Source organism: Schistocerca serialis, unplaced genomic scaffold, assembly GCF_023864345.2.
Source record: "Schistocerca serialis cubense isolate TAMUIC-IGC-003099 unplaced genomic scaffold, iqSchSeri2.2 HiC_scaffold_1407, whole genome shotgun sequence".
NCBI classification, from domain to species: domain Eukaryota; kingdom Metazoa; phylum Arthropoda; class Insecta; order Orthoptera; family Acrididae; genus Schistocerca; species Schistocerca serialis.
In genome coordinates, this window is record NW_026047633.1 from 35,922 (window position 1) to 56,094 (window position 20,173).

General features: G+C 44.2%; 1 protein-coding gene across 1 annotated transcript in view; it reads left to right on the forward strand.

The window, feature by feature from the left end:
• The window catches only part of LOC126442780 (ankyrin repeat domain-containing protein 65-like), a 140,549-nt gene that overhangs the window by 9,845 nt on the left and 110,531 nt on the right, over positions 1–20,173 (forward strand). The gene's annotated exons all lie outside the window — the stretch shown is intronic.

Below are 20,173 nucleotides of genomic sequence, written 5' to 3' on the forward strand. Positions count from 1 at the left end.
TATCAGAACGAATTTCCCGTAGATGTACTTGTCCCATACTGGGCAATGATTTAGAAAGAGTACGTAGACATACAAACCGCACTCGCTCGTGGGACAACTTTGCGATATCGACTGTTGAAACACGAGTGATAGCACGTTTAATAAGAGACAATCAATATATAATAACTTTAGTTTTACGTGATAACAATAGGACACTACGGCAGAGTTTCGAGATTGGCCGAAGGTACGGAACACGGTTTGTGTCCAAAATTTTGCACAGGCTGGCGTGTAGCTTGTAACGCATTCAGGCACCGTGAACAAAGCTCTTGTGGCGTTGGTTCTCGCGACCGGCTCTGCCCAGCAACAGGACAGAAGAATATGGATGACAAGTTTTTTTGTTTTAATTTTCTGCCGCCTTCTCAGTGAATTACTGTTTGACTTGAAGGTGTTCTTTGTCCTCACAGGTGCAGTGTGTAAAGGTTCTGGGTAGATATATTTTAATCTGTTTCCAGTTACGAATGGAATCTGTCGAAACAGAGAAGCAACTGCTGGACTCTCTGCGTTTATATTCCGCATCGGCACAAAGATGATGACATAGTCGACAATTTTTTATGCATCTTCACAATCGGTGTCTGTTGACAAAATAGACGCTGATAATGCGTATATGATTAAGACTTGGCCGTGACTCAAGACGAATCTTTCTAGCCGTTACAAGTCTTCGTAACCTTGGAGCGTAAATACATAACAACTCTTAACACACAAAGCGTGTTATCCAGGTGAGCGCAATAAAACAGAATCTCATGCATTCACTGACCCGGATGAAAATGTTATGACGGTGTTTTTTGACGATTTCTGTACTTGTTTTCTGGAAGATTTTCTGACACAACCTCCTCCTCCTCCTCCTCAGAAATTTGGGACAGCATCAGCTGGAGGCAGCTGTGACAGAAGGCCAGCCATGAATGTGCGGACTGCCAGACAGCACTGTCCAGATGCTTTAAAATGGAGCGGCTGGCCAGCGGCTAGGCGTGTGATTCGCATGCTGGAACGGACGCGCATCTCGTGAATGGCGGGTGACGCGATGTGCTGCTGTGGCCAGTAGCAGAACGATCGATTAGATGTACGGCATTTATTTGTTTTGATAACATATTGAAGCAGCAGCAGAACAAACAGTACACCATTTAAACGCTAAAACTTAATAATAGGACAAATCTTTCGCAATACTAAACGCATCGTCTTAGTGAGAAGACTGTAAGGCCGAGCTCTGTGGAACGCAGGGGCTGCACGTGTGGCGCTGCAGAGTCGGCCGAGATAAACAGGGCGAGTGTGTCCGTGTTATGACGTCACGGTTGTGTACCACGTAACGAGGCCTGCCGCGATGGGTACAGAATGTGCGTCCACTTTCCAAAGTGGTTGTCTACATCTACATATTATCCGTTTCCCGGGCTGCGTGGGCGGCAGTGAATTATCAGTACTGCTTACTATGCAAGTGCTTGCAGACCGTCACAAACGCACGCGGAACAAAAGTCGTTACAGTCTGCCCAGTGACGGAGCACTGAGGAATGGTTGGACACTCTTCTTTCAAAAGGAAGAATTTTAACCCAACTGGCTCCACAAGCTACGCACCAAACCTGCTTCAAAATCCTTGCACGGGTTGAAAGCAGGGATGCGTGTCGGTCGTCAGGTCTAAAACGATACGAATGGCGAAGATATTGAGACGACAGGATGTTAATTTCTAACTCGGTATACGGGCGTCCTCCATCAGTAACGTATTCGGTTCTTCACGCTTCATCTCTCGATACTGTGTCGGTATCTGTACTGGAGGATGCAGGGACCATAGCCTCGTATTCTGTGTAAATTCGGACACCACGGATGTTAGTTCTTAAAGCATAATGACACACCTCACACGTACTCCCTATGAAACGGCTAGAAAACTATATGCTTCCCGCCAGGCTGATGTTTGCTCTTCTGTAGAAGCGGCCTGCTAAATGAGCCACAGTCCAACATGAACAGGAATTCTCTCGTTTGTGAAAATAAAGAATTGTCAGGACAGTGTGTGAAACGTTTGCTGTCGTCCCACCTGGCCAAACGCAACAAGGATAGATACCGGATTAGCACTGCGAGTCTTGGGGAAATTAGCTTAACGGAATTGCTACATGTGTGACGCTAATACGACACGGAGATCCGTCGTTGAAATGAGTGCTTAATACTGCAACTGTCTTATCCACCTGGTTTCGAACCTCGACACGGCAAGGATAGATGCACTTGCCGTCTACATGTGTGTGTCTATGATCTAAGGTATGAAACGCTGTGTGTGTCCAAAGTTTCACGTGCGCCAACGAGCGCCGTTCAACGCAAACAGGCGCCGTAAAATAAAATAAAGCTTTGGTGGCGTTCGTTCTCGCGTTAGGCGCTGCCCAGAGGCATGACAACAATATCGCTGACGCAAGATTTTTTTATATTTTTATCACCTTTCCAGTAAATTAGTTGTTAGTTTCCATCGGTGCTCTTCTTCACAGGTGCAGTGTGTTAAGGCCGTTGAGAGATCTTTTTCCGTATCCGTTACCAGATACGAATGCAGTTTGTAGAAAAACAAGGACAACAGCTGGACACATTGCCACGAAGTAAAACATGTTCTCATACTGCGATTATATTCCACGTCGATGCGAAACAGACGACGCTGTCAACCTGTTTATTAAACCTTCACAATCGATGAGAGGTGACAACATATCTGCTAATCCTATGTGCTTGTTTAAGGTTTCGCCTCGACTCGACAGGAATTTTTCTACCCATCACACGTCTTCAAAGCCATGGAGCGTAAATAAGTTCCATCCCTTACCGCTACGTATATTCTGCACCACGTGTGTCATTAAAGTGAGGATAATATAAGTAGCACAAGCGTTAACTGGCTTGGATAGAAAGGTTCTGAAGGTATTTTTTGGCGATTTCTATACGTGTTTTCCAGAAGATTTTCTCACAGAATCGTCTACTTCTTAGGAGTGTAGGATACAATCAGCTGGAGGCAGCTGAGACACAAGTCCATCCATGTAGGTGCGGTGTGCGAAAGAGCACACTTCGAATGCATTACAATGTTACAACTGCCAGAAACTAGATGTGCGATTCAAGTGGACGGCTACGCCAGGCTCTGCTGCTCGTAAATATTAATCCCAATTAGGGATTCACTCTCGATCAGATGATGCATATACATTTTCCCCTCGTTTTCGTTTGTTTCAGAAAACCGCCATTACTCGCGGCAGACTTTAAAATTGACATCGTTCCGCGTGGTAGCGGCAACAATCAGTCGCTGAGGCAGCGACAAAGCTCTGTCGGTTGCAGGACATGGAAGACTAACGGAAATAGAAATTCATCTTACACTTTACTACTGTCTACATTTGTGATTAACGTTTAAGTATGCACATAATCGGTACAGTGTAACTACGCGGATCTGATACTGGTTTCGTGATTGTCTGTGTCGCGTGCTGGCGTTCCAGTGACGTGCCAGAATGTGGGTGGCAGTCACCCAGTGACACATGTTCAGCGTTCGAAAAAAATGAATAATTTAAGCTATTCTGGTTCAGCGAAGTTTGCCATCCGGCGTCGTCATACAGGGTGCGGAAAGGCAGCATGAAATACAAAAATTTGAGTATAGCAACTAGGCTTCGCGACTGAATATTTTCGGCGGCACCGGAACGTAATTAAAATCCCACACACGAGCGTCTTGCCTCTAAATGATTGGTAGATTACAGAAAATGTATACGTAAACACAGGCTATGTGAACTAACCAACCGCCACCATGAGAACAAGATAAATTTAAAGCGCCACTTACACGTGTATCGCACTTAGCTGACTTAGGACACAGCACGTTTTTAGAGATGAAGAGAATCAGATGTGCATGTTTCATGTTTCAATATGTCTTAAAAAGGTGAAAATGAGTAAGAAGGGAGCCGCCACTTATTGCTATAAGTATGTCATAGCAAATGTTTAGACTGACCACAGTTGCCATGTTGGCATAGCGCCCGAAATATTCAACTGACACTTGCGATACCGAAATTCCTTCATTTGATGCTGCCTTTCTGCTCTGCACTTTCGGTTAAATTGTTTTTCACCACCCTGTTTGTTCCTGACGTGACGCGACAGTAATGATCGAATTCTCAGCCATCCAACACATTTCGTCTATGATAGAAAGTGCTACATACGGCAAAATGACGGAATGCGTTACGAGCGATTTATAACCTTGAAGTTCAGTAGACAGTAACTACGTAAAAGCACATGTGATACATTTAACCAAATCGTTAGGAAGCGAACTATAAAATAAGTTTCCTGATTAGAAATCATTGCCCACAGTGGGCAATGATATCTGAGGAGTGTGTAGACACACAAATCGTGCCAATCTGTGGTACAACTGTGCTGTGTCGGTTATTTAAAAGCGACGGATAGCACACTGCAGAAGAGGAAATAAAAATGATAATCTCGTTTTTCGTGGTAAAAAAAAACATTGCGGGATTTTTTAAACATATAGCAGAAATGTGAAAGAGACTACTGTAGAATTTCGAGATGGAAGACGCGACGGGAACATTGTCAGCATGCTGCCAACAGAGGACAGGAGATCCGTTTGTCGAGGCGAAGACAATGCCTTAAAAAAGGTGTTTTTGCGCTTATCGCACAGAGAGTAAAGCACAGTCGAACAGATATCCGCCATTTCCACGTTTTCTAACTGTATTACACTTACAGTAGAACAAAAATGAGACGCTTTGAAATAGCGAAGAATTTACTTACTTACACGGCTAGCATATGTGGCAGTGCAGAGCCATTCGTAATGAATGAGACGCGAGTGTGGCTGTCATGACGTCACCATAGTGTATCAGCAAGAGACGCCTGCCCTGATCTTTAGTTGAAGAAACACGGGTAAGGCGAGAAAAATAATATGTCAGGTGTAGAGATGCAAACGGTTGCATATACACCGCTAGATGTTTTTATGGCGTTTTAAAGGTAGAGCCAAACAAAAAGTGCGCCCTTGACATTCCCTAACTTCCTAAACAGACGGGACTTTTCGAGTGCTAATTGTCTTTTCTTAGTGTGGCCAGTAACAGAGTAAGCTGTGTATGTTCCAGAATACATGTAAAATTTTGTAAGTACCTTTGTAGGTACGCAAATTACGATGCTGGTTGGACGACGATTAGTTTTCTGCGTTTCTAATGATGCATTTGCTTGCCGACGACCACAAGCACATACGAAAACAGTTAAGGTATTACGAAACCTGAATGCAGTTACTAGTAACTGTAAATATTGACTGTGGTGTTGTACGCAAAATTAGTTACCTTACTGATATTCAAGTGAAAGCGAGGCCCATCACTTGTGTGAAATGCGGAGGAGAATGTGCAGCAGTAACTTGAAGCCGCACGGCGGCTATTGCCATAGCGTTGAGAGATTACAGAGGACCCTCCAGACTTGTTTACGTTTTAAACATAAGGGAAGCAGCGTCGCAGACGTCGACACCTAGTTCGGCAGCACGGCTGGTGTCAGCTGGTCCAGGAAGAGGCGGTGGAGAGATTCGTCCGAATCTTGATCTGTTACTCACGTTTCACCCGGCCAAGAACGGCGAAAGTGTGTGTCAGAAGAATGTCGCTGCGACACACTCCGTCCCCAGTTTGAACGGAATTTTCGGCACAGTGCTGTTTTAGCGGCATTTTATAAATTTCACGTCTTTGAAACTGTGGGTTTATGTAATACTGAAGAACTGAACGTCCTCGAACTGAGGAGAAATGCATTAAATAATTGACGGAACATTTAGCCTTGGAAAGAGAACAATTATGGAACTTACTGTCGGGTTCAATTAAATAATTGACGGAACATTTAGCCTTGGAAAGAGAACAATTATGGAACTTACTGTCAGGTTCCCCCCCATGAACCATGGACCTTGCCGTTGGTGGGGAGGCTTGCGTGCCTCAGCAATACAGATGGCCGTACCGTAGGTGCAACCACAACGGAGGGGTATCTGTTGAGAGGCCAGACAAACATGTGGTTCCTGAAGAGGGGCAGCAGCCTTTTCAGTAGTTGCAGGGACAACAGTCTGGATGATTGACTGATCTGGCCGTGTAACATTAACCAAAACGGCCTTGCTGTGCTGGTACTGCGAACTGCTGAAAGCAAGGGGAAACTACAGCCGTATTTTTCCTGAGGACATGCAGCTTTCCTATATCATTAAATGATGATGGCGTCCTCTTGGGTAAAATATTTCGGAGGTAAAATAGTCCCCCATTCGGATCTCCGGGCGGGGACTACTCAAGAGGACGTCGTTATCAGGAGAAAGAAAAATGGCGTTCTACGGATCAGAGCGTGGAATGTCAGATCCCTTAATCGGGCAGGTAGGTTAGAAAATTTAAAAAGGGAAATGGATAGGTTAAAGTTAGATATAGTGGGAATTAGTGAAGTTCGGTGGCAGGAGGAACAAGACTTTTGGTCAGGTGATTACAGGGTTATAAATACAAAATCAAATAGGGGTAATGCAGGAGTAGGTTTAATAATGAATTAAAAAAATAGGAGTGCGGGTTAGCTACTACAAACAGCATAGTGAACGCATTATTGTGGCCAAGATAGACACAAATCCCATGCCTACTACAGTAGTACAAGTTTATATGCCAACTAGCTCTGCAGATGATGAAGAAATATATGAAATGTATGACGAGATAAAAGAAATTATTCAGGTAGTGAAGGGAGACGAAAATTTAATAGTCATGGGTGACTGGAATTCGTCAGTAGGAAAAGGGAGAGAAGGAAACATAGTAGGTGAATATGGATTGGGGGGAAGGAATGAAAGAGGAAGCCGCCTTGTAGAATTTTGCACAGAGCATAACTTAATCATAGCTAACATTTGGTTCAAGAATCATAAAAGAAGGTTGTATAGATGGAAGAATCCTGGAGATACTAAAAGGTATCAGATAGATTATATAATGGTAAGACAGAGATTTAGGAACCAGGTTTTAAATTGTAAGACATTTCCAGGGGCAGATGTGGATTCTGACCACAATCTATTGGTTATGAACTGCAGATTGAAACTGAAGAGACTGCAAAAAGGTGGGAATTTAAAGAGATGGGACCTGGATAAACTGAAAGAACCAGAGGTTGTAGAGAGTTTCAGGGAGAGCATAAGGGAACAATTGACAGGAATGGGGGAAAGAAATACAGTAGAAGAAGAATGGGTAGCTCTGAGGGATGAAGTACTGAAGGCAGCAGAGGATCAAGTAGGTAAAAAGACGAGGGCTAGTAGAAATCCTTGGGTAACAGTAGAAATATTGAATTTAATTGATGAAAGGAGAAAATATAAAAATGCAGTAAATGAAGCAGGCAAAAAGGAATACAAACGTCTCAAAATTGAGATCGACAGGAAGTGCAAAATGGCTAAGCAGGGGTGGCTAGAGGACAAATGTAAGAATGTAGAGGCTTTTCTCACTACAGGTAAGATAGATACTGCCTACAGGAAAATTAAAGAGACCTTTGGAGAGAAGAGAACCACTTGTATGAATATCATGAGCTCAGATGGAAACCCAGTTCTAAGCAAAGAAGGGAAGGCAGAAAGGTGGAAGGAGTATATAGAGGGTTTATACAAGGGCGATGTACTTGAGGACAATATTATGGAAATGGAAGTGGATGTAGATGAAGATGAAATGGGAGATAAGATACTGCGTGAAGGGTTTGACAGAGCACTGAAAGATCTGAGTCGAAACAAGGCCCCGGGAGTAAACAACATTCCATTAGAACTACTGATGGCCTTGGGAGAGCCAGTCATGACAAAACTCTACCATCTGGTGAGCAAGATGTATGAGACAGGCGAAATACCCTCAGACTTCAAGAAGAATATAATAATTCCAATCCCAAAGAAAGCAGATGTAGACAGATGTGAAAATTACCGAGTTCGGTAATAAGTCACAGCTGCAAAATACTAACGCGAATTCTTTACAGACGAATGGAAAAACTGGTAGAAGCGGACCTCGGGGAAGATCAGTTTGGATTCCGTAGAAATGTTGGAACATGTGAGGCAATACTAACTTTACGACTTATCTTAGAAGAAAGATTAAGAAAAGGCAAACCAACATTTCTAGCATTTGTAAACTTAGAGAAAGCTTTTGACAATGTTAACTGGAATACTCTCTTTCAAATTCTGAAGGTGGCAGGGGTAAAATACAGGGAGCGAAATGCTATTTACAATTTGTACAGAAACCAGATGGCAGTTATAAGAGTCGAGGGGCATGAAAGGGAAGCAGTGCTTGGGAAAGGAGTGAGACAGGGTTGTAGCCTGTCCCCGATTTTATTCAATCTGTATATTGAGCAGGAGTAAAGGAAACAAAAGAAAAATTCGGAGTAGGTATTAAAATTCATGGAGAAGAAGTAAAAACTTTGAGGTTCGCCAATGACATTGTAATTCTGTCAGAGACAGCAAAGGACTTGGAAGATCAGTTGAACGGAATGGACAATGTCCTGAAAGGAGGATATAAGATGAACATCAACAAAAGCAAAACGAGGATAATGGAATGTAGTCAAATTAAATCGGGTGATGCTGAGGGAATTAGATTAGGAAATGAGACACTTAAAGTAGTAAAGGAGTTTTGCTATTTAGGGAGTAAAATAACAGCTGATGGTCGAAGTAGAGAGGATATAAAATGTAGACTGGCAATGGCAAGGAAAGCGTTTCTGAAGAAGAGAAATTTGTTAACATCGAGTATAGATTTAAGTGTCAGGAAGTCGTTTCTGAAAGCATTTGTATGGAGTGTAGCCATGTATAGAAGTGAAACATGGACGATAACTAGTTTGGACAAGAAGAGAATAGAAGCTTTCGAAACGTGGTGCTACAGAAGAATGCTGAAGATAAGGTGGGTAGATCACATAACTAATGAGGAGGTATTGAATAGGATTGGGGAGAAGAGAAGTTTGTGGCACAACTTGACTAGAAGAAGGGATCGGTTGGTAGGACATGTTTTGAGACATGAAGGGATCACAAATTTAGCGTTGGAGGGCAGCGTGGAGGGTAAAAATCGTAGAGGGAGACCAAGAGATGAATACACTAAGCAGATTCAGAAGGATGTAGGTTGCAGTAGGTACTGGGAGATGAAGAAGCTTGCACAGGATAGAGTAGCATGGAGAGGTGCATCAAACCAGTCTCAGGACTGAAGACCACAACAACAACAACTGTCAGGTAATAGCGACGAACACGATAGCTACTTTCTGTTGGGATGATCGACGACTTTTGCGATTCGCTTTCCCCTCCGTGCGTGCGAGATTCAGACGCTGTTTCACGACAGTAGATCGTTATCACCGCGTGTGAAGGAGCCGGTGGTCGACCGTCACGTGACATGTGTGAGCGCAGAGACAATAATAATGAACCGAGATGGTGATATTTTTTTATATCTCCTCCGCCACAATCATTGAACTGTTTTAAGATGCGGGCAGACGGTATAACGGAGCACGCATCATCTGATGTTGCAAAGTGCAAGTGTTATAAGAACGCCAGTAGTGGTTGCTCGAAGCCAGTATCGGTTTTGAGTGAAGAATAGGATACATTGTTTCGTTTGGGAAGGAAGATAACTTTGCGAGTTTGTCTGTGAAGGCGTAACTCTAAACGTGAGTTTACGTAGCGTAGTTGCAGTTGTGTGTGCCCTACCGACGTAACTCGCCGTTTACAAGTTTACTCGTTTATTACTGTGCCGAACCCAAAGTCTGGCTGGTGGTTGCGCATTTATTATCATTTCTTCCCGTTTTCATTTACGTCAGAAAGGAGCCATTACTCGCGACAGACATTCCGGAGCGTTGGCAGCAACTGCCAGCCTCCGAGGCACCGACGAAGCTCTGTCGACTGCAGGAGACGGAGAAGAAATGGCGGAAAGATAAAGTCAGATTCTACATTACTGAGATCTGAAGGTGCGATTAAACGTCTTCAGAGTCAATACAGCGTCAGTATGCGAAACCGAAGGCGGTTTCACGATTCTCTGTAACCCATGACGAGGGCACTAACAGCATCCTCAGGCGTCGAATATTTATTCTTTCACAGTGTCGAATGTGCTTCGAAACAGCTAAATGATGGATTGCTGTGATATCGATTTTCATTTTTAAAGTGCAATAAAAAATCCGGCAACTGAAACCGCATTTCGACGATTGATACGAAAGTGTTGACATGACGAATCGGAAGTGGTATTCCATCGGTTTATGAAAAACAGATCTGCTAGCCGCATGCAGTACTGTTAAAGTGCGTTCCGTCAGATTGTCTCCAGTGTTCAGAGCCACCCACTCCAGACCTCGGGCTGGAGAGCGCCGCTACCTGCCTTAATGCCTCCTTTGCGGCTGAGCGGCCAGCCCTGCCGGAGGAAATCCCAGAGCCGGCACATCCGGACCAACACTCAGGTCCCACTGTGAAACGTTTCCACTTGCCTGCCGCTCGGCTGGCGCACGCTTCAGCTTACTGCGTCCACAGGGCTCGGCGATCACTGTACTAACAGCAAGTTCTGATGTTTGCATCTAACGAAATTGTAGATCCCCAGATATGCCGTCGTCTGTCGCTGAGCAACTGCGGGCCAGATATTTACCCAAGCGTTCGTCTTAAACTGTGTGCATGTATTCTCGCTCAGTGTAGACGCGGAAACTCCGCTAACGGAGTTTCTGTATGTACAGAAAATGAAAGCGCCACATCTCGTCTCGCCTTAGAAATGACCAACTATTCCGATAGGAATGCAATCTCATACCGAATCGCCGAAAATTCGGCGTGTGCGCCTGACACACTCCATCTGTTGTTCTCTGCTGCTACGGTCCACAGGAACGGTACACCACTCTTTCAGTAGATTGAAAACCACTCAAAACTCCTTGTCCGTTCTTCACACGGTCAAACACGCCGGTATTGACTGCACACATCTCCTCACGAAGGTAACGACATATGTACTCCTCGCATTTTCACTAAATTGCCGGCATGTTTTAAGCACCGCGTGCCTCGCGTTTAGCGGGAATATCAAGTAATGAAACCAATCGAGGGTGCAACGGACTTGTGTACACTACAAACGAACCAATATTTCGTCATCTTGTACACACGTGTTTTAATTGTCGCATTGTACCCAGAGGAAACTACAGCTGTAATTTTTCCCGAGGGCATGTAGCTTCACTGTGTGCACGGAGAGCTGCATCAAACCAGTCTCTGGACTGAAGACCACAGCAGCAACAACACAGTGGAGGGAGGCTGAACTTGTATTTCAGCCGATAATTGCGACTGTGTGTGCGTGTGTGCGGAGAGATGCCGAACGATACTTGTGGCCTGCGATTTGCTTATACTGGCGCCAAAGACCGCGCACCTGACAACTTCCGATCACTCAAGTCTAGCAATGCTGCGCCTTATCAGCACTTGGGAGACTGGGCAGCACAAACGATTCGCCCCTGTTTCACGTTGCGCCTGTTGGCCGTTCAGATACAGACAATAAAGGTCATACTAGATTCGGATAATTTTCTAGAAATACGTCCACATCTGGAGCATTCCTTACAGGTCATTCTCGAATACAACACCCTTTCCTGGGCTGTTCGTTCGCGCGCATTAAATGTGCTTTGACCTGTTTTACCAGACGCACTATGACCAGCAGAAAGATTGAGTGCGTCAATGAAACACTGCTTGTGATATTCGATTGCCTCGGTACAGTAGCGGATGGGGCCTCTCCCGTACTAGGTCTCGTGTAATTCGCCCTCCCGTCGACAAATGAACTGAAATGTTGCCGTATGTGTTGCCACATTTCCCAGGCTTCGGTGATGTCGGAACTGGGGTGTGCAACAGCAAGATAACTTGAACTGAAAGAGACAGGCGTATCTTTGTGTGGTATTCCGTAATTTGAGAGCGCATTGGAAGCCACAATACTCAGAAAAATAAGCAGGCAACATTTCCGCACGACACCTTCTCTGGCACCATGAGGATAGTGACACGCTGCCGAAAAAAAGGTGATGGACATTTTCAAAATAATCTAGACCTGTTACTAAAGCTTAACTCCCAAGAACACGGGCAGCGTCTGACGCAAGAATGCCGTCGCGAGCAACTCCGTTCCCAGTTGTAACGGAATTTTCGGTCCAAAACTGTTTCCGCGGCAATTTATAAGCACAGCGTCATTGTAATTGTCCGTTTATATAATACTGACGTATTACAGAGCGGTGAACTGGAAAGAATTTCTGTTACGATGATGACGTGAAGGCTTTTCTTAGCTGTAGTTAAATCGGAAAAACGTACCATTTCTTACCGTGTTTGCTGTGAATATTGTTTCAGTCTATTCCCCTAAGTAAATAAATAAAAAAATAAAACAGAAGATGTACCTCGAGCTGGCAAATCACTTCATCGTCTCGCTAGTAGGGAGACCTCCGGGTTGAAAACGGAGATTTAGCCGTTGAGAAAAGTTTGCTACCGTTACTAACTAGAGACGCTTCCTTAGTTCTGATATAAAGAAGTACACATAGCGATAGGTGAATGACATACACAGAATCGAATGACGTCGTTAAATATACTGACACGAAGCGCCATTTTTTTTTCTTTCGTGGGGTTTGTTCATGCAGGAACAAAGAGGTACTATAGTTTCTTTTGACCAGAAGACAACATAGCTTCAATTGTTACCAATTCTGACTGAACTGGAAGCACGTAAATACTGCGTCCAAAACCATATCTGCTCCAAAACTTTAAGAGTAGTCGGAAGTTTCGATGTTTACATCGAAGCATCGGTCTGAGCGAAACAAGAGTCGTAGTATGCATCATTCATAGAAATGTTCTCCAGTACGGCAAACGCTTTACTACATAAAATTAATTGTATCACTGACAAATTAAACATTCTAATAGAACATAATAACTCTTGTACAGCAACTGTGTTTCCCGTAATTGGGTCACAGTTTTCAAAGATTACGTACATGTACGATTCCCGCCAATTTCTAGTACAGTTTTCTAGTATGGACTATTTAACCGCACCAGGGAGTGGAGAACACATTTGGTAAAAGCAGATATTAATTATATATTTCTTCTGTGCCGTCATCAAGGCAACTTTGATACTGATACGTGGCCGGAATGTGTAAGATATTGCAGCACTACATCGCGGATGAAGGTGCAACTACAAAGTTAACACTTTGGCAGCAGAAGTTGCGCGATACGATTGTTGTGGTAGGAAACGAAGCGATGGAAATTTGTGGGTTTGGCACTTGTAACCCGCCGTGTTCCAAACGACCGGCTAGTTATACGCTATTTATTTGTTATAAAAGTTTCTTAAAGCTGTAGCAGAACAAAAAGTACGCCTTTTAAACACGTAAACTTGATAATAGGGGGAATCTTTCAAAACACTAAACGTATCATCTTAGTGAGGAGAGTATGAGGGCAAGCTCTGGCGACGGTATGGGCTGAACACGTGGGGTTTGAGAGTTGGTCGTAATAAACAGGACGCGAGTGCCAATGTTGTAACAGCCCGGTTGTCTGTCATGGAACGCGATGCCCATGGAACACAAGTAAATTCCCTAAAGTAGGTGTCTACACCTGCATACGCGTTTTCACGGCTGGGTTGACAGTGGTGAGTTGTCGGTACTGCTTAAGATGCAAGTGCTTGCCGACCACGACAGACACACGTGAAACAAAAGTCGTTGCAGTTTGCCCACTGACGGAGCGCTGAGGAATGTCTGGACAGTCTCTTTCCAAAGAGAGAATTTCAAGCCAAACGACCGCACACTCTACGCGGCCAACGTATTCCAAAATCCTTGGATTGGATGAAAGTAGGGATGAAGGCTATGTCGGTCGTTAGATCTAAAACTCTACGAGTGGCGAAGATATTTGACACGACAGAAAGTTAACCTCTGACTCACTTTTATGAATTTACAGGTAACGTTTTCCGGTACATCTCGCTTATTATCTCGATATTGTTTCGATATCTGTACTGGATGAAACACAAGTCATAGCTCTTTATTCCGTGTAAAAATCGGAGATTACGGATGCTACTTCTTGAAGTATAATGCCACACGTAAGATGGCTATGTGCTTCCCGCCAAACCGATATTCAGTCTTCCGCGGAAGCGGCCAGCTAAATGAGGCGCAGTGCAGCAAGAACAGGAATTCCTCGAATTGTTGCAGTTTTGTCGTTTGTTAAAATAAAGAGTTGTCAGGACAGTGTTTGAAAAGTTTGCTGTCGTTCCACCTGGCCAAACGTAACAAGGATAGTTATCGCATTAACACTGCGAATCTTGGGAAAATTAGGTTAACTGAAATACAACAAGAGGAGATGTTGAAGTCAGTGTTTGATTGCAGGCATTGATAATGTAATTGTCTAGTCCACTGCGTTTCGAACATCAGCACAGCAGGGGTAGAGGCACGCGCCGTGCATATGTGTATCCGTATGGTCGAACGTATGAAACGTGGTGTGTGTCCACAGCTTCACACTCGCCAGCGAGGAGCCGATGACGGAGTCGAGCACCGTAAAATGAAGCTTTCACTGTCTTCGATCTCGCGATAGGTGCTGATCAGCGGCAAGACACAATAATATCACTGACGCAAGCTTTTTCCTGTTTACCGCCTCTTCGGTGGATTGACTGTTGTCTTGAATGCTCTCTGTCTCCTCTCATGTGCAGTGTGTAAAGGCCCTCAGCGGATCGTTTTCCATCTGTTACCATTTAACGAATGCAGTTTGTAGGAACAGAAGGTGAACAGCTGGACACATTGCGACGAAGTAACACAGATTCTCACACTGGGTTTAAATTTCACACTGATAAAAAACAAACGATGCTGTCAACTGTTTTATTACATGTTAACAAGCCAGTGGCTGGTAACATATCCGATAATTCTACGTACATGATTAAGAGTTCGCCTTGACTCTAGAGGAATTCTTCTAGGCATTACACGTCTTCAAAATCATGGAGTGTAGACACGTCCCACCCCTTTCCGCTACGCCTATTCCGCAAAACGCATACCCAGGTGAGCATAATAAAACGGCATCACACGAGTTAACTGGCTTGGATGAAAACGTTTCGACGGTATTTTTAGACGATTTCTATGCGTGTTTTCCGGAAGTATTTCTCACACAATCGCCTCCTTCTCAGTAGTGTAGTGTAACATCAGCTGGAGGCAGCTGTGGCAAGAAGGCCAGGCCATCCATGAATGTGCCGAGTGCGAAACAACACAGTCCATATGCTTACAATGGTACAACTGGCCAACGACCAGGAGAGCGATTCACACGTGTCTCTCGCAACTGGAGGGATACGCAAGGTTCTGCTGTGGGTAGAAATTGAAAATTAAATCGGTGCATCAACTACGGATTCACTCTGATTTCGACGATGAACATTTTTTTCCCGTTTTCATTTACTTCAGAAACCGTCAAATCTCGCGGGAGAGCTAAAACCGCCAACGTTCCGCGATGCTGACAGTAACAGCAACAGTCGCTCGGGCTGCGCCAAAGCTCTCTCAGTTGCAGGAGGCGGAAGATTAACGAAAAAATAAATGCAGCTTGAACATCACCACTATCTGCATTTGTGATTAACGTCGAAATGTGGTTAAAAAATGGTTCAGATGACTCTGAGCACTATGGGACTTAACTTCTGTGCTCATCAGTCCTCTAGAACTTTGAACTACTTAAACCTAACTAACCTAAGGACATCACACACATCCATGCCCGAGGCAGGATTCGAACCTGCAACCGTAGCGGTCGCGCGGTTCCAAACTGAAGCGCCTAGAACCGCACGGCCACACCGGCCGGCTGTCGAAATGTGCTCGTAATCAGTACAGTTAAGTTATGCGGATCTGATGCTGGTTTCGTGATTTTATGTGTCGCGTGATTGCGTTCCAGTGACGTGGCGGAATATAGGCGGACGATGGGCGTTGGAGTCGCTCAATGACATATGTGTAGCGTATGTGAAAAAGTGAATAATTTAAGCGGTGCTGGCTGAGCGAAGTTTGCCTTCCAGCAACGTTATACGGGGTGAAAGAAAACAATTTGACCAAACGTGCAGGGTGGAGTGACAGTGGGAAACATAGAAATTTGAGTAACGCAACTAAGGGTCGCAAATGCGTATTTTCGGCGCTACAGGAACGTAATTAAAATCTGACATAGGGACGTCTTGACTCAAAATGAATGGTAATTGACAGAAAATCTACCTGGAACACAGACTTTCGACTAACCAGTCTTCAGGTTGAGAACAAGAAAAAGTTAAAACATCACATGTACGTTTATCATACTTAGCCGACCTACCAGACAGTACTTCTTTACAAATGAAGACAGTAATATGTCCATGTTTAATGTTTCAAGATGTCTAAGAAAGGTCAAAGCAAATGAAAAATGAGCCACTACTTAATTAACGTAAGTATGTCGTAACACATAACGATAGTCGCCTTCTCACGAGTCCATGGAACGCGCTGGAAACGGCAAAATGACGGAATGCGTTGGTAGCGATATACAACTTCAAAATTTAGTAGACGGTAAGTACGTGAAAGAAAATGCGATACGTTTAATCAAGGTGCTACTATGTAAGATGTAAAATACATTTCTTGATTACAAAAAGTCCTCGACCGAAGTAGTAAATGTATAAATGTCGTGACAAAAGCGTCTGTCACATTATTATGGGGTAACATATTACGAGTCCCTACAGCATCGGTATTAATGAAACGAGAGACAATACATGACTGGGCACTTCCCAATGCACTGACAATGAAACACAACTTTTAATGGCGTTGGTCGCATTGCTCCTATCATAGAGACGAATTAATTTTATAGTTTCTGTGATGTGAAAGTGAAGACTCAGAGACCGGTGAATACTATGACATCAACTTACTCTCTGTACCTCGATGTATACCTGCGACATAGTAACCTATGGTGCCCAGTTACCCTCATTTGTTCTATTTCTGTACGGTTTTGACTGTACTGAAATTTGGCTGAAGTCCTCTATGTAGGTATCTAACACCAGCTGCAAGTTTCCATGTTTGTACTGAGCAGTCAAAATGAACGGTACGGCAAAGGCGGATCTCAACATTCAGATGAAATTTTGGAAACCGTTTCTCACTAATCATGTACTTGCATGTTAAACATCAATCGTCTTTGCTAGGGTCGACAAACGTCGACGTCCCGAGCTTCATAATTTTTACACGCATGGCTTCTGCAATCCAGCTGTCCTTGACGAAGCGAACTTATCAGTCTCTGTGTAATATGAACAGGAGACATCAACAAATAGTGCAGAGTACGGATTACTGGCAGACGACAGTGATGATGTGGTGGAAGGCGAGGAAGGGAATGCGGGTAGATGGATGTTCAAAAGCCTCGTGCACGGGCAGGGAAGCGTTCATAGCTGACTTATTAAGCGATCAAGATTACGCTCGTTGTGGAGAGAAGTGCGCGATGGGCACTGCTGCAAACACATTTCACCAAAAGACGTTAGGCGTTTAGGCACGGCGACAAAACTTCTCAAAGACTAAAGACCCATTCAGACCGCTGTGCACAGAGTTAGGGGGTGTCTCGTCAACGGCCACTGTTTGCCGTAGCTCTTGGCCCTAAGCGAGAGGCTTGCTGTGGTCGTAAGCACATTTCCAGGATTGATGTCACAGAGTTTGCGTAATAAGACAGAACAGCTATTGGCAGATCGGTTTGCTAAGACGGCCCTATGTACTACGCAGTAGCAGTCCTACTATTTGACGTTCACAGAAACAGACTGAGTACCAGATACGCTTCCCTACGTCATTATTTTACTGAGAAAACGGAGAATCGAACACTAGATAACAATTTTATCATCGCAAATGTCCCGCAGATGGGTTTCTCTCATATTGGGCAATGACTTCGAGATAGTCTCGTAGATATACAAATCGCGCCGATTTGTGGTACAGCTTTGCGATGTCGACTGTCGAAACACGACGGATAGCACGTTTAATAAGAGGAAATAAAAATCACAACTTTGTTTTCTTGGTCATCAAAAAAATTGCGGGTTTGTTTTAACATATAGCAAGAATGTGAAACTGTCTACGGTAGAATTTCGAGATGTGAGACGCTGCAGGAATAATACTAGCATGTTCCCAACAGAGAGCACGTGATCCGTTTGTCGAGGCGAACACAAAGCCACGAGGAGCGTAAAGTTTTGCGCTTGTAGGCCGGTGAGTTAAAACACGATCGGACAGATGTCTACCATTTACACGCTTTCAAAGTGTGTTAATATCTGTACTAACAAAAAGAGTCGTAATAAATGGGGAAAAAAATAATCTGTCCAGAAAAGCGTGATCTTTTTAGTGTACTTAATGTATTATTCTAGTGAGAAGCTAAAAGGCCCTGCTCACTCGATTCCAGGGCTAGCATATGTGGCAGTGCAGAACTGTTCGTAATGAATGAGACGCCAGTCTGGATGTTAGGACGTCACCATAGGGTATCAGCAAGAGACGCCTGCCGTTGCCTTTAGTTAATGAAGTACTATCCAAGAAAATAAAAATAAAAATGAACTGCACAGATACTCACTAAACTCTTGATAGTACGAGATAAAATATTAAAAACTTTATCTTTTCGCGTCGGAATGGAAAATGCCATAACAAGGACAACATATCAAACAGTCAGCTCCTAGAAAACGAGTAAGGCCAGAATAATTACATGTAGGCGACAGAGTTGGAAACGGTTACATACAAACGGCTGAGATGTTTTTAGAGTGTATCGAAGCTAGAGCCAGACGAAAAGTAAGCCCTCGAAATTCCTTAACTTCCTACAACGACGGAGCTGCTCGGGTGCTGAATGTATTGTCTTAGTGTGGCCAATAATAGACCAAGCTCTGTCGCTTCCAGAATACGTGGAAACAGTAATATTAAACAGTTTTATAGGCTAGCAAATTCGCCTCAAAAAAATGGCTCTGAGCACTATGGGACTCAACTGCTGTGGTCATAAGTCCCCTAGAACTTAGAACTACTTAAACCTAACTAACCTAAGGACATCACACACATCCATGCCCGAGGCAGGATTCGAACCTGCGACCGTAGCGGTCGTGCGGTTCCAGACTGTAGCGCCTTTAACCGCTCGGCCACTCCGGCCGGCTAATTCGCCTCAAATGCTGGTTTGACGGAGGTGAGTTTTCTGCACTGCTAATGGTGCATTTGCTTGCCGAGGGCCAAAAAAACACATGAGAAAACGGTGAAGATATTACGAAACCTGAATATGTTTAGGACGACAATGCGAGAAAACAGTAATAAATGTAAATATTCGCTGCAGTGTTTTAGGCAAAATTAATTACTTTATTTATATTCAGGTACAACCAAGGGACATCAGTTCCGTGAACAGACAGGCCGCAGAGATGACAATGTGCGGCAGCGACTTCTACCGCCACGCCGGCTGTTGTCTTAGCGTCGAGAAGCTACAAAGGATCTCCGAGACCTGATAACGTTTCAAGCATGGTGGAAGCAGCGTCGCAGATCGTCACCTTGTTTACCGTTTTAGTGAGTTTGATGGGGGAGGGAACCAAACAGCCAGGTCGTCGGATTAGGGAAGGACGGGGAAGGAAGTCGGCAGTGCCCTTTCAAAGAAACCATCTCGGCATTGACCTGAAGCGATTCAGGGAAATACGGAAAATCTAAATGAGGATGGCCGCATGCGGGTTTTAACCGTGGTCCTCCCGAGTGCGAGTCCAGTGTGCTAACCGGTGCATCACCTCGTTCGGTCTACCGTTTTAAGCACATTCATTTTATCGAGGAATGAGTGCGGAGCTCTTGAGATTGCGGGCAGCACGTCATGCGTAACGGTGCCGAATGACAAAACATCGCTCCAACAACACTGCTTACGTTTGCTCTTTATCACATACGTCAGTGAATGACTTGTAGAAGAGACGTCCGCCTATGTTACTCCACGCCACCCGAACGCCAGCACGGGTTCCACAAAATCGTAAAAGCAGCGTCGGATTCACAATGACACGGTACTGACTTTGAACTCATTTAATCGCGATCGCAGACCGTAGAAATATAGAAGGTTGGGTTTATTTTTCCGTTAATTCTCCGTCTCCTGCGGCCCACAGAGCTTTGTCGCTGCTTCAGCGACTGATTGTTGCTGCTGGCGCTCCACAATATCGGCAGTTCATAACATTCTCGCGAATGATGGCGGTTTTATGGAGAAAATGAAAAGGGGAAAAAATTATAACATATGCACAATCACCAGTCAAACTTTACGTTTATCCAAGTTGTAAGCGAGTAAACTTTTAAACTGTAAATTACCTGGGTGGGGCAT